Below are 10,021 nucleotides of genomic sequence, written 5' to 3' on the forward strand. Positions count from 1 at the left end.
GGCCATTTAAACACACACACACACACACACACACACACACACACACACACACAAATACTGATGATCAAAATTAGCGTTACCGTTTTCTGTCATCATTGCCCTGCCCAAGTGTCCTAAAACAGTGGCAATTTGCTGATTTTCTACTTCATTGGGAAGTGCCTTTGAAGTATCTCTTGGTGGTAGATAAACTGAGAGACGTAAATGTTTATGATTTATTCAGAGTGCTGCAGAAGCACCGAATGAAAACTCTTACCTCTGTTGTGACTGGTTCATTGTGGGTGGGTGTCCACAAGGTTCTAAGTTAATGGCCTTAGTTGAAATAAACACAAATCAAAACCAAGATGTGACCCCAGGAAAGGGGGCCAACGGCATGGGGCCCTCCCAGCATCATCGGGACCCGGAAGAGCCCACGCGTGTCCTCAGAGGCTACAGCCCCACAGTGAGGAGGCACTCGAGGCCGGCACGCAGCACGCACATTGCTGCAGAGTTTCCCTTCTAGGACCGGAGACCTGCCTCTGTGGCCGCCGGGCGATGATTGTAAGGAAAACCCAGTGGAGTTAGTCATCGGAGGAGGGTTCCGAATGGCCGACCTGAAACCACAGACGTCGTTTCTGCTGTCGCGTCTGTGTCTGGCAGTGGTGAGGTGGCAAGTCAGCGCTTTGGAATTTATTATTATTTTATATGTATTTTATTGATTTTTTTACAGAGAGAAAGGGAGAGGGATAGAGAGTTAGAAACTTTGATGAGAGAGAAACATCAATTCAGCTGCCTCCTGCACGCTCCCTACTGAGGATGTGCCCACAACCAAGGTATATGCCCTTGACTGGAATTGAACCTGGGACCCTTCAGTCCACAGGCCAACACTCTATCCACTGAGCCAAACCAGTTAGGGCAGTTGTCTAGTGTTTTTATTAGTTTATTGTCAAGTTGGTTTTGTAATTATATATATATATATCACGCCAAACCGGCTAGGTCTGAAATTTATTATTAAACAGGAAAGCAAGCCCTCCTTTCAGCCTCCGCTTGCTGTCCACCAGTGCCCTGGTCAGTGGCACCCGTCACCATGAACACTTCCCGGTTGATTTGCAAGGCACCAGCAAACCTTGACCGGGCCCGTGTGGTGCATCTATGCAGGTGAACATCTGGTGTTTAACTCAAGAGCTGCATTTTGTACCGGAAAAAAGAAAGATCTTCATCACACTAATCCCAGATCGACAAGAACCACCGTTCGAGACCGGAAAGGTGCCAGCGTTGTCGCATGGTCACTCTAGCCGGCAGCTCCCCCGCCCTCGGGTCTGGAGTGGAATTCTTCTGCAGAGTTTCCCTTCTAGGACCGGAGACCTTCCTCTGTGGCCGCCGTGAGATGCAGCCCAGGCTCCGTCCGAGGACTAGGGGGAGGCGAGCGCTGGCCCCCTGGGCTGTGGGGAGACGGGTGCGCTGGTGGGAATGGAGGGTTCCGTCTCATCTTGCAAATCTTTGATCTGGATGTATCGGCCACAGACAGACACGTGGTTCCCAGGAAAAGGGAGGTTTTCGGCCCCTGCTTTGCTGACATTCTTAGGAACCCATGCCGGCTGGAACCAGTGGCAGAAAAAGCTTACGCCAGGAAATGAGAAGTCCCTTTCTGAAAAGTCTGATGTGCCCTTATCTGTATCAGCTCACCAGCAGGTGGGATGACATGCCCGGTGCTGTGGATGGAGAGTCCAGCACAGAGAGAGGCAAGGGGCGGGAGGAGCCGGACGCCACGCGGGGCAGGACCAGGCAGCAAACGCTGGGCGGCCACGCAGACCACCCGGGCCCCCGTCAGAGGCCGACCCACCCGATGGGCACAGGAGGGACACAGGCTCCTGCAGCTCCTGAGATGTGAGGCGTGTCTGTTGAGGACGCAGTTGCAAGCGGCGTCCTAAAGGCGAAACTGTCGTGAACATTTCATGGTGACAGCTCTGTGGCTCACGGCCGGGAAGGAGGCCCCGGTCAGGAGGAGCGGGCGGGCCGCTGAGCTCATCGCAGCCCTCCTGACCGCCTCACCGTGCCCACCTGAGCCCAATGCCGTGCCTACCTGAGCCCGATGCCATGCCCACCTGAGGCACACATGCTGTTTTATCCTGTGTGAGGGATTCAGTTGGTAGATGGAGTCAAAGGCAAAACCAGAACTGAACGGAGAAGAGGGAGAGAAGGAGAGGAGAGAAGAAACTCCAGTCCGGGGGATCTGTTTTGCCGTGCCCACCTGAGCCTGATGCCATGCCCACCTGAGCCCAATGCCGTGCCCACCTGAGCCCGATGCCGTGCCCTCCTGGGCCCGAGTCCCATCCTGGTCTCCTCGGCGGCAAGGAGTGACGGCCTGAAGCAGGGCAGCAGCTGACACAGAGCCCGGCGTGTGACCGGACAGAGCGCTGAGAGCCAGCGCCAGGGAGGACGGGGGCAGCCGGAGGGCTCAGGACATGGGAGAGAGGTCAGGATGGCGAGGTCAGGGTTCGCCAGGAGCCCCGCACCGACCGCAAATGGGGGAACGCGAGCTCAAGCTTCACACACTCTTTACAGATAAACACCCTCCTGCATGAAAATGCTCCACACGGAAGCGCATTTCCACCCGCGGCCACTTACCCTTGGAGCCGAGACGTCTGGTTGGTTTTGCGCCCCGGCTCCCTCATGGTCTCCCCCCCGGCTCCCTCGTGGTCTGTGCCTCAGCTCCCTCGTGGTCTCGCCCCTGTCTCCCTCGTGGTCTCGGCCCCGGCTCCCTCGTGGTCTATGCCTCGGCCCCCTCGTGGTCTCGGCCCCGGCTCCCTCATGGTCTCACCCCCGGCTCCCTCGTGGTCTCACCCCGGCTCCCCCTGGCTCCCTCGCGGTCTCACCCCTGGCTCCCTCGTGGTCTCACCCTGGCTCCCTCGCGGTCTCACCCCTGGCTCCCTCATGGTCTGTGCCCCGGCTCCCTCGTGGTCTCACCCTGGCTCCCTCGTGGTCTCACCCTGGCTCGCTCGTGGTCTCACCCCTGGCTCCCTCGCGGTCTCACCCCTGGCTCCCTCGTGGTCTCATCCTGGCTCCCTTGTGGTCTCACCCCAGGCTCCCTCATGGTCTGTGCCCCGGCTCCCTCGTGGTCTCGGCCCTGGCTCTCTGTGGTCTCAGCCCTGGCTCCCTCGTGGTCTTGGCCCCGGCTCCCTCGTGGTCTCATCCCCGGCTCCCTCGTGGTCTCAGCCCCGGCTCCCTCGTGGTCTCACCCCCGGCTCCCTCGTGGTCTTGGCCCTGGCTCCTTCGTGGTCTCACCCCAGGCTCCCTCGTGGTCTCACCCCGGCCCCCTCGTGGTCTCACCCCCAGCTCCCTCGTGGTCTCACCCCTGGCTCTCTGTGGGTCTCACCCCCGGCTCCCTCGTGGTCTCGGCCCCGGCTCTCTGTGGTCTCACCCCCGGCTCCCTCGTGGTCTCAGCACTGCCGCTGCAGTGCCTCCTGTCTGTTCGGTGAGAAGCACTTGCCGTCGGTCTCCCGGGCGGCCGGGACGGCTCATCACTCTGAAGAACATGCGGATTTAAACCAAAAAGTTCCCGCGCTCCATGGACCTGATTCTGTGCCCTGCTGGGAGGGAAAGTAAACGTCTCTACAGCGGTGAGAGCCGATGACCGTGAGTCAGGACGGGCTGAGGGGTTCCTGCTCCGATAGTTAGCATTCCAAGTGTATGCACCCACTCGTTTCTGAGATTTTAAATGTGTTAGACAATTTTCAGTGACTTGATGAACAATAAGTAATTACTACATTGGTCAGATTTCTCATTCTTACTCCTTTAATTAAATAACACCTTCTCCGGGAGGAGGGGATGTGACCTAGAAAACAGAGGGCCTGCGTGAGCTTGAAACACGCCGCCTGCCGGTGCGTCCTGTGTCAGTGAAGCGAATGGGCACCGAGTGCGGGTCCCGCTGATGGCTTTGGCTCTGGGGGTTTCCCTGGTTGACTGGCATCTGGGAGCTGGTGGGCTACTTGCGATGGGAGGAAGGGACTTGTGTCCGTCAGCCAGGCTGTGTCACAGACGCCGCCGGAGACGCACAGTCCTTTCTCTGTGCGTGACTCCCGGGCCTTCTGTTTATAAGAACTCTGTCTTGCTGGGTTAGGGCCCCACCCTCTCCCACCTTCTGACCTCACTTAACCTTAAGCACCTCGGTAAAGTTCCTGTGTCCAAATGCAGTCACGATGGGAGTCAGGGCCTCCGGGTGTGAGGGTGTGTGTGTGTGTGTGTGTGTGTGCAAATCCAGTTCATGCAGAGCAACGGTAATCGGAGTGCTGGGGTTCCACAGCAGACACAGAATTTAAGCTCCATGCTCCATGCCTGACTGCAGTGCTTCTGCAAAACTAAATCTTGATCTTAATTCACATGCCTTAGCAGTGGTTCTCAACGTTCTGGCCCTTTAAATACAATTCCTCATGTTGTGACCCAACCATAAAATTATTCTCGTTGCTACTTCATAACTGTCATGTTGCTACTGTTATGAATCGTAATGTAAATATCTGATATGCAGGAGGGTCTTAGGCGACCCTTGTGAAAGGGTTGTTCGGCCGCCAAAGGGATCGCGACCCACAGGTTGAGAACAGGAAGCTGCCCTATAGCCAGGCTGCCATGGGAGAGGACTGTGTCCATTGTCCAGGGAAGAGGCGGCTTCCTAGGGGAGGGGACACCCATGATGCTGACAACAATGAGCAGTTTCCTCTCTCGCTGCTTCGCCCTCCTCGCTGCGGCCGGACACACCAGACAGGCCTGCTCCCTGCTGCCCGGGCGCCCGTAGGCGGGCGCGGGTCTCACAGGTGGACAGCCACACATGGGCCATTTGTTCCCCAGAGCACCCCAGCTCACAGGCCAGAGCTAGCACACGCTGAACAAAGGTGGCGCAGGGTCGAGCTGACAGGTGGTTGGTTTTTAATACATAGTACATAATTGGCAAATGGTTTTTCCCGTAAGTCTGTTGTTTCCCAAGACTTTCTGAGCCGCCTTCTGTGTTTCGCCTGAACATTTACTGGAAATACGTGCTCAGAAAAGGGCAGTGCCCTTTGAAGTTTCCTCTCCTCTCTTCACCTTCAAACCCACCCAGACAGGGTGCCCACTGGCTGAGCACTTCAGGGCCACGCGGAGAAGTGAGGGGACTGAAGGTGAAGTCCACGCGCACCTCCCAGGGCGCCGCCGCGCTGCTCAGCCCCGTGTGTGTGTGTGTTGGGGGGGAGGGTCTGCAGCTTCCCCGTCGTCGTCCCAGCGTTTTGTACGTTTACAACCCAAGAAGCAAATGCCAAGGGCAGTCACACCAAGGACAGGTGGACACCGAGCTGGACAGGGAACTGCGATACTGAGTGTCCACGCTGGGCAGCACCTTCCAGCCCGTCTCTCACGCAGGAGCCTCCTCTGTGGAGACGAGGGAGTAGAGCGGTGGGCATGGGGTCACAGGGCGTGGGGTGCACGGAGCAAGGGCGGGTTGGCAGAGCGAGAAGGAGAAGGGCCACAGCCGCGCTCACAAGGCAGGGCCGGCCGGGCCACAGCCGCGGTGAGACAGGAGCTCAGGCGGCAGACAGCCCGGGCGAACCCCGCCGCCCTCACCCAGGAGCTGTGTGACTGGAGTTGTCCTCCCCAGGCCTCACTGTCTTCATCTGAGAAACAGGCGGCGATGATACCAACCGCCTGGGAGCATTTGTGAGGATGCCAGGAGCTAAGCTGGGGGCTGGGACCAGGCACACTCTCACTCACTCAGTGACGGCGAGTGTCCTCTGGAACACCAGACAGGCCTCACGGGCTCGGGGGTCAGGGAGAGGGAGAGTGATGTGCGGGCAGAGCTGAGACTGATGCCCACACGCTAGGGAATTCCCGGTTCCCAGCGTTTAGACTGGATCCCTGTCCAGCTGCAAACACAGAGACAGGCCAGGAGGGAGGCGGCATAAAGCAGGAGCTACATAGTTGCATGAAAGGAGACACGGGAAGTCGCAGCCAGGAAGGAAAGGGGTGTCGGCTCCCCCGGGACACTGACCACAGCTGCTGGGAGGGAGGAGGGTCATGCCCGTGCGGGAATGGGCCGTGGGCTTGCAGGCGACAGAGACCCTCCAACCCTGGACAGACCACCTTCTCCGAGAAAGGGCCACAGGGAGGTCTGCCCTGGACCTAGAGGAGCAGCAAGAATGGATGCGGGCCAGAGGAGAGCAGTGTGCCCACAGCCTGGGGGTGGGATCCCACACCCCCCACAGGCCACTGGCGAAGGCGTGCTCGGAATGAAAGTTACCCAGGATGCAGTTCACCTCGGGGCAGGCGCTCACGCTGACACACAAGCACGAGGATCAGCACAAAATGTCCCGAACCGATAGAAGATTCTGGAAGAAAACATAAAATAACTGTTTAAAATTACTCAGGTGACTGAGAAACAAAGAAGAGAAATGCCAAAGAAGGAAGGTGTGCAAAAGAACCAAATACACCGTCTATGATGTCACACGACGCCTTTCAAACAACAAATCCACTTCGCGGGAAGGCAGAGCAGCAGGTCGGGGGGTGCACAAGTGGAGGGGTCCTTGGTGAGCTGGTGGGCAGAGCTGAGGAACCCCCAAAGGAAGCCGAGACGGAGATGGGAATGTGCACGGAAGTCAAAGGAATGGCCTGCAGGCGAGACCAGCATGCGCGCCGTGAGAGACGCAGAAGGAAAGAGAGAGAATAGCATGTTTGGAACGAATGTTTGAGGACTTTGCAGAGTGACTACAGATACATAGGAACTTCACTCTGAAGAAGCTTAGGTTCAGAGTGGAATAAATAGAGTAAATTCACACCTAAACCTGTGGGGCAGCAAAGAATCTCTTAAAAACACCAGAGAGAAGAAAGACAGATCGCCTACCCAGAAACAGTCATTAAAGTAAGCAGGGTTCTGCCCGACCAGTGTGGCTCAGAGGTTGAACATCGACCTATCAAACAGGAGGTCACAGTTCAACTCCTGGTCAGGGCACAGGCCCGGGTTGTGGGCTCGATCCCCAGCGAGGATCCCCGTGCAGGTGGCAGCCGATCCACGATTCTCTCTCATCATCCATGTTTCTCTCTCTCCCGCTCCCTTCCTCTCTGACATCAATACAAACATATTTTAAAAAATAAGCAGGTTTCCTCTCAGGAGCCAGGAGGTGCTGTAATGGTGTCCTCCGAATGCTGATGAACTCCAGGATCCCTGCCCTCCCCACTCAGGAGCACAGAGAAAGCGACACCGTCACGCAAAGTCAGCACTGTTTCCAGACGAGCCCCCAACGCATGGCCTCCTCCAAGAAGGAAACGGACCGAGGAGGGAGGGGCGAGGCGCTGAGGGGCCGGTGTGTTACCAACGGGGCGTCCGAGAAGCGTCGCTGTCCCCCACCAACGGCCACGGCCGGAAGGCCTGCGGGCAGAGGGCTGAGGACACTGCTGGGCCACAGCGTGAGGCCTGCGAGACGGGCAGTCGTGCTAACGTCGCTCTGGTAACTCGAGCCGCAGCTGAAACACGCACACGCGTGTAAGAAGCCGCTGGCTTTGTCCGTGACCGAAGCAGAGGCGGACCCACTGTGCTTCCTTCAGGGCCGAGAACCCGGGCAGCCAGGTTCATAGAAGGACCGCCCCAAAGACACCTCCAGGGCGAAGTCGGGGAAACGCCCGAGAGCGAGGCTCTGGGCCCTGCGGTTCCACAGGCAACGCACTGCCAGGCCCCGGGCCTCGGCGGCTTTGCTCAGCGCAGGGATCGGACAGGACGGGAGCCGGGACGGCCGTCTCCCCAGGGCTGTGAGCACCAGGCGGGGTCCCCCTGCCTTCTCTTCCGCAGGGAGAAGGCTGTGCCATAAACCAGTGCGGGTTTGCTGGTCCGAGGGCCATAGCTTACATTCGTTGCCATGAGAATGCCACTTCCTGTCGGGACGGGCGGTGCAGACAAGCCCGGATGAAAGCTTCCGCAGCAACCTGAGCGCCGGTGGCCAGGAGCCGTGGGGTCACCCAGAGGTCGCGTTCTCCAGGAGCCGGGTGATGGTTCAGACCGTCCCCCTCTGCCCCCCACAAAAATAAAAATAAAAAAAAAAACCAGCAGCGCGTGCCGTGGAGCTGTTTGAGGAGAGCACGGTATTCCCGGGCACGTCAGCGGCGGAGACAGTGCTGGCCTCCAGCCCCCGTGTCCCAGCGTCCACTTCCCCGAAGAACATCAGTTCCGTTTCTCTGTCCTCCACTGGGAGCAGGGGAGGTGCTCAGAGACCCGAAGCTGCGTGGACAGACCCTTGGAGCTGGTTTTTTCCAGTTGTTTGGCAATGGTCGCTCAACCCATAAACCCCAAATGGCCCGCGTCTTCTCCCTGGCTCGCCAGGCAGCCCCGCCAGAAGAGTTCCAGAACTTTCTGTGACTTTCTAGCAACACAGAAACCCACCCTGACCCCAGGGCTGCGAGGAAGCGGAGGAGTGCCTCACTGTCCGTCTGTCCCGCTCTCCCTTTGGGGTGAGACCAGCAACCGCTGTGCATCTTAATAGCCTCAAGAGGCCTCAGTTTCTCTATCTGCAGAATGGGAGGGCACTGTACCTCTCTCCGGCTTAGTGGGCAGGTCAAGTAAGAGAATTATCCCAATGGCCACATGGGAAAGGCCAGACACGGTGCCTGACATGCGCATCTGTTCAATGAGCGGACGGACGGATGAAGGGAGGGTGAGCTTGTCTCCCCGCCCCGGGAAGGCCCCAGTCCCCGCCGTGCCTGGGCCCCCCTTCTGAGTCCTGGATGGCTGCATAGGGAGCTAGAGTTTTGATTCAAGCGATGGGGTGCCCAGGCGCCTACCCCCAGCCCAAACCCAGACTCCACCAAGCAGCCTGGCTAGCAGGCTGGGGCAGGATTTGAGCCAGTTTCCTGCCTCCTTGCCCCACTTCTGGGAACTTCCCACCTTTTAACCCCAACTGGAAACAGCATCCCTGTGGAGGGATGGCCAGCAATTCGCCTCCTGGGGAGCACTGGCCCTAGAAGACTCGTAGGCCCCGGCCTGGGCACCAGGCAGCTCTGGATCGGGGAGGAACTGAGGGACTCTGTGGGGGAGCGGAGGGTGGGTGACTCTGCATTGACGTGTGGGCCTGTTAGCAGGTGCGGCCCCTCGGGCGTAGGGAAGAGGACCCTGTGTCGCTCCAGTAAGAGCTCTGGCTTCTCCAACAAGACGGCCAATGCGAGGGCTTCGGCCGGTTGCTCTTCCCACCCCCACCGTCTGCTTTTCTCTGTGACCCAGGACTGACCCGCAACTGGTGTGGGTCTCCGAGGGTAAGGCCCTTGCCCCTCACCTCTCACCCCGTGTCCTTCCTGTGGTCCCTCGTATCGACAGACCCGGCATGGCCTGGGCCCTGGGAGCCGGGCCTGGGCACGAGAGTCTGATGCAAATTGAATTTGATGTGAACTGTCGGGTGGAGGGGGGGCAGAGCGAGGGGCCCTGGTGCCGCCTGGCCCAGAGCCTCACTTTACAGCAGCAGAGCGACAGCTGGCTGACACAGAAAGGGATGTTTTCCGGGGTCCAGCAGCTCCCACACTCCCGGAACCGCGGTCCCAGAGCCCCGGGCAGAGCCAGCAGCCAGGCCCCGCTCCGGGCTGGGAAGTGGATGCATGCGGTGCGCGCCCGCCACCGCCAGACGCTGTCTCTTCTGCTTCCGGCACCTCTGGCTCCTGTTCAAATGTCGGGGCGCCGCCACCGGGGACCCACCCAGGTCGCCTGCCAAACCCTCGCGGCAGGGATGGGTAGGAGGGGTTCCTGCCTCTAAGAAGGGAACCTGGCTGCAGGGTCCCGCAGCTCCTTGCTCACTTGGTCTCTAGTCACTGTTTTGGGAACCCCCAGGGGCCAGGCCAGGGCGCCAGGAGCCGCGGGCTCATGAGGACAGAGGACAAACAGCAGCCCTGGAGGAGCCACGCGCCTTTGGGGGACGCTGTCCCCGGGGTCCCCTGATGTCTGTGATGCTCACGAGACAGGCTCACAGGCCCTCGGTGGAGGGAGGAGACGCCCGCGCCGCCTGGACGGCCACCAGGAAGGCTCTGTGCCAGCCGCCAGCATCGCTTCCCA

This window comes from Myotis davidii, unplaced genomic scaffold (genome assembly GCF_000327345.1).
Source record: "Myotis davidii unplaced genomic scaffold, ASM32734v1 scaffold496, whole genome shotgun sequence".
NCBI lineage: Eukaryota > Metazoa > Chordata > Mammalia > Chiroptera > Vespertilionidae > Myotis > Myotis davidii.